Source organism: Schistocerca nitens, chromosome 3 (genome assembly GCF_023898315.1).
Source record: "Schistocerca nitens isolate TAMUIC-IGC-003100 chromosome 3, iqSchNite1.1, whole genome shotgun sequence".
Taxonomy (NCBI): Eukaryota; Metazoa; Arthropoda; class Insecta; order Orthoptera; family Acrididae; genus Schistocerca; species Schistocerca nitens.
The window spans coordinates 567,788,110-567,792,892 of NC_064616.1; the positions used below are offsets into that span (position 1 = coordinate 567,788,110).

The following is a 4,783-nucleotide window of genomic DNA, read 5'->3' on the forward strand; positions in this document are numbered from 1 at the left end:
AACGTGAATGCTGGGCAGGTTATTGATGAAGCAAGACGTTGGCTCCGACGTCGACAGGTCTTATTACATTCGACGCCACATGGGGCGACCTGCGCGCCGGATGGAGATGAAATAAAGACAGCACAACACCCAGCTCCTGAGCGGAGAAAATCCCCGACCCAGCCGGGAATCGAACCCGGGCCCGTAGGACGGCAAGCCGTCACGCTGACCACTTTTTTTTTTCTTTTGGTCGTTGCGGACGTCACATGACATCCGTTCCGTTAAAGTTCGTTTGTTGGTCCTTCCTCTCAGATTTTTATTACAGAGGTCAACTAGCTCTCTGACCGAACACGCTGAGCTACCGTACCGGCAAAAAAATGTGGAACGCTTCACGATTTTGCGCAGGGGCCATGCTGATCTTCTGTGTATCGTTCCAATTTTAGTATATGTACCACCGAAGCCAGTACACTAAATAACTTTGTGTAATTTCAGTATGTCATTTTCAGTAGCTTTTCTCTTTGTTTTACATCATCGTCATTAGTGTTAGTTTTACAAATTTGATTTCGTTACCTACACCAGTTGCATGTAAGAGAGCGTGCTGAAAAATACTGAGTCCGTTTTTATTTTTAACGTAAAAGCTTTTAAGGCTTTCTGAATGAAACAAACGTTACTAACATTCTACATCTTTATTCTTCGTGCCTCCATATTTATTTCTCAACATTTTCACCGTGGTGACGAACACATTTCTCCCAATGAGACCCATTTCTTGATACCGTCACTGTAGAATGTTTGACATTGTTGACGGAGCTATAAAATCACCCCTGCTTGCACTGCTTCTTCACTGTCAAAGGAAAGTCCTCGAAGGTGTTCTTGACTTTTTGGAAACAGATGAAAATCGGATGGGTTCAAGTCAGCACTGTATGGAGGATTGTAAAAGTGAACCAAAGGCGTCGGACTGTTGCAGACATCGTAACGCTCGTGTGTGATGTGGCATTGTCATGGTGAAGGCTAGGGTGCTCCATGTATGGACGAATTCTTCGAATCCGAAACTCGATTACAGTTTGCTGGTTCTCACGCGCCGACATAGTTACGTTACAAACCGCCATGATAATTCTGAGCCCTTTAGCGGCAAAGATTGGCAAATATGTAGACATGAAGATCAAAGATGTAGAATTTTAAAAACCTTTGATTTATTTAAAAAGTTTTAAGAGGCTTCACGTAAAAAATTTGGAGGTATTTATTTTCAGCACGCCTTCGTAATTTTGATTTATTTACGTGGATGGCTGTATAAGGTATACTCAAAGGTTAGAAAATAAATAAAATGAAGTAAAATAGAAACTCCTCTATCTAAGAAGTTTCGAGTACTATCTAAAAAAGTGTATCTTTTCTTTTAAAAACATTGTTGCTTCAATAATTCGAAAAACAAAACTATGTAAGCGTTATCAGTACAGAAAATTACTTATGCTTTGCACGCTATCAATTACCTGAAACTTGGTTTCGATAGCTAGAAGCACATACATGATATTCAGGACATTGGAGTAAGGCAGTTTCGTATGTATACAGGACGACTTTTCGACGGGAACAGAAAATCAAACGATGTACGCATAATGCTAAAGGGAAAAGAAGTTATTTAGTATTTTTCAGGCAAATTAATAGACGATTATTCACAAGTACTGTCGGGGTTGTAGAAGGTGACTGCACGAAACTACACGATCCTCTGATATTAATGTAACCATCACCTATGCTCGACGTCAACGTGCAATACCACAACCGAGTGATGTGGCGCAGTGGCTATCACACTGGACTCTCATTCGGGAGGACGACGGTTCAAACCCGCATCCGACCATCCTATTTAGGTTGCCCGTGATTTCCCTAAATCGCTTCAGGTAAATGCCAGGACGGTTCCTTTGAAAGGCCACGGCCGACTTCCTTCCCCATCCTTTCCTAATCCAATAGAACCGATAACCTCGTTGTTTGGTCCCCTCCCCCAGATCAGCCAGCCAACCAATAAAGAATCGCAGATAGCAGATGGCAGCACTAGCAGCGGAGGGTGTATAAAGCGTGACGGGGGACGCACACAATAGTGCAGTCGTTGACGTAATGCGGAAACGGAGCGATATATCTGACGTCCATAGGGGTATCATCATCGGCTTTCGGGCCAAGGGTGGAAGCATTACCGAAACGGTTAAGCTTTTAAACTGTTCGAGTGCCGCTGCGGTTAAAGTATACCGTGCATGGCAAAATGACGCTATCCAAAAGCAGCGCCGAGGCAAATGTGGTGCACCGAGGGCCATAAATGACAGGAGTTAACGACGCCTACGGAGATGTGTACGGGTGAATAGACGTGCAGCTGTTGAGCAACTGACCGCCCAGATGGACCAAGGGGCCACCAACAGAGTCTACTTACCGACCGTTAAGCGAACGTGATTGCTTATGGGCCTGCTGTTCGTCGGCAATGAAGACTGGAGTTTGCACCCCGGCACCGCATCTGGACGTCCACCGAGAGGCGACTGCTGGCCATTTGAGATGAATCACGTTTTATGGTCTGGAGAATGTTTTCGTAGCATTCCCTGGGTGATCTTGTCACTCTCGAAGGGTCAGCACAAATATGCATCTTTTCTTAGAGACCATGTAAACCTCTTGATGCACTTTCTTTTGCTCGGCAGGATGCCATCTACCAGCAGGACAACGCAACGCGTCACACAACGCGCAGTATATGTGCGGGGTTTGAAGAACACGAGGATGAATTTACTCTACTCACCTGGCTACCAAACTCCCCGGATTTAAACCCAACCGAGAATCTGTGGTACCATCTCGACAGTGCTGTTCGAGCCATGGATCCTCAACCGAGAAACCTAACGCATGTGGCTACGGCACTGGAGACGGCATGGCGCTACACCGCTGTCGATGCCGTCCAGTACCTCATTGACGCTCTTACTGCTCGTCTCGCCGCGGTTCGCGCTGCAAAAGGTGGTTATTCAGACTTTTGACGGGTGGTCACTTTAATTTAACTGTACAGTGCACAAACCATACAGAAAATTGATACATATGAGTGGATGGACCATCTCTGCAAGTTTTTAACTCTCATTACAGGTGCTCAATAGGGGCACCATTTGTGACGTGGCAAACGTCAATACGTGCATGCAATTCACTGAAATCGATGCTACTGCCGATACTGCGCTACTGCCACAGAATGCTCAGAGACAGCAGCCAGCTTCCCAAATCTATTTGGTTGCCTACATGCAGGCGCGAACTATCCGATGGGGCAATACGGAGCAATTTGTCCACATGTCCTGACACTCTTGCTCCCTAGTGGTGCGCTCTGCAATCACGTCACGTCACGTATTACGTATAAAAAGTTAGTGAGATGCTCTATCCAGCGATTTATGTCATTTTTGCACGTCTTATAGTTTTCACACTGCCGTCATCTGAAACCCCAGAGGTACTTATGAATAACTCTGTGTTTACATAGCTATCGATACTTTTCTGTTGTTCACAAATGATTTGTTGGAACGATATAATACTAACCAGTTGAACTAAAATGATCACATTATAACGCTTTCATAAGCTGCTTCGTCTAAACGAAAAAAAGTAAGGTAAGCTTCAGTACTGAACCGAACGAAAGAGGGACGTGACTTCAGAAACACTGCATTTCCTTCAGTCTGGACCGCAGAGTTACTTGGCGAATGTTGTCAATCGAATGTTGTATACTTTTCGTCGTACGTGTCCCCTGCGTATTGTCAACACGAACCAGGAAGTCTCCCATTCAGCTGCTTGTTGCGTCATCTGCCCGTGGCTTCCTATCCTGAGCAGTCAGTTTCTCAAGGCCATTCCTATGAACAGTAAAATTTGACGGTAATTACTGTCTAAACTGTAGTCAAACAAACCAGTGGAAGCGAAATTTCCGTTCGCAGATTATCTGCATGCAACATTCCCATACGCACTTAAAAAGTCACAACCAATTTCTGCGCGAAGGAAAATGGAAAGTTATGCTTCAATTTTTCATAGATATCATTATAGTATGCTGTGTAAACAGCTGCTCCGAAAATGTTATAACTGTAATGGCGAATTATTTCTATGCTACAAATATACATGGCGACGCCCTATGAACCTTGCCCTCAAAGTATAGAAACGATATTCCTTCTTTTCCTTCATGCCACTCATATATTGTCAGTTTCGGGGCTAAGAAAGATTATAGACAGAGCGTATCCTTCCGCTCAGGCTTGTCCCTGACCGATCAGTCACGACGTGTCGCTGTCATAGCTCAGTACTCTGTTACATTTGTGACTCCACTGTGCAATTACTGGTTTCCCAACACCTGATGTCGTCTTTGTAATTCTTAAGTCCGGTAATGTGGTTAAATGTTTTAAAGTTAAGCATTTTATTGTATGACAATCGCCCATTTTTATACTTACCATATTTAGCTTCACTTAATTCGTGATTATTTTATTTTATGTCAGGCCAGCGACGCTCTGCTTCTAAAAAAAGTGTGCCGTAGACTAATATGCCGACAGTAGCCCAAGTATATGTTTTTAACGGGTTGTACCCAGTAGTTACCTTTTCTTCTGTCGACCAAACAACCAATAATCGCTTTATGCTTCGTATTTTAATTATATTATATCTGATATGCACTGCACACACTTGAGAACGGCTTCACAGCCGAAACTACGTAGTAGAGAACAACACAAAATAAGAAGTTGGTTTAATCCCAGCAATGACGGCTAGTACAGCTAACCGATGTAATTCAAGAAATATGCATATTGGGGCGGCTTTTAAGTGCGTACGGGTATATCACCTACAGAGA

The 4,783-nt window shown here is 43.9% G+C and overlaps 1 pseudogene; it reads right to left on the reverse strand.

The window, feature by feature from the left end:
* Positions 1–352: 352 nt before the first annotated feature.
* LOC126250466 (U6 spliceosomal RNA) lies at positions 353–446 on the reverse strand (annotated as a pseudogene).
* Positions 447–4,783: the final 4,337 nt, after the last annotated feature.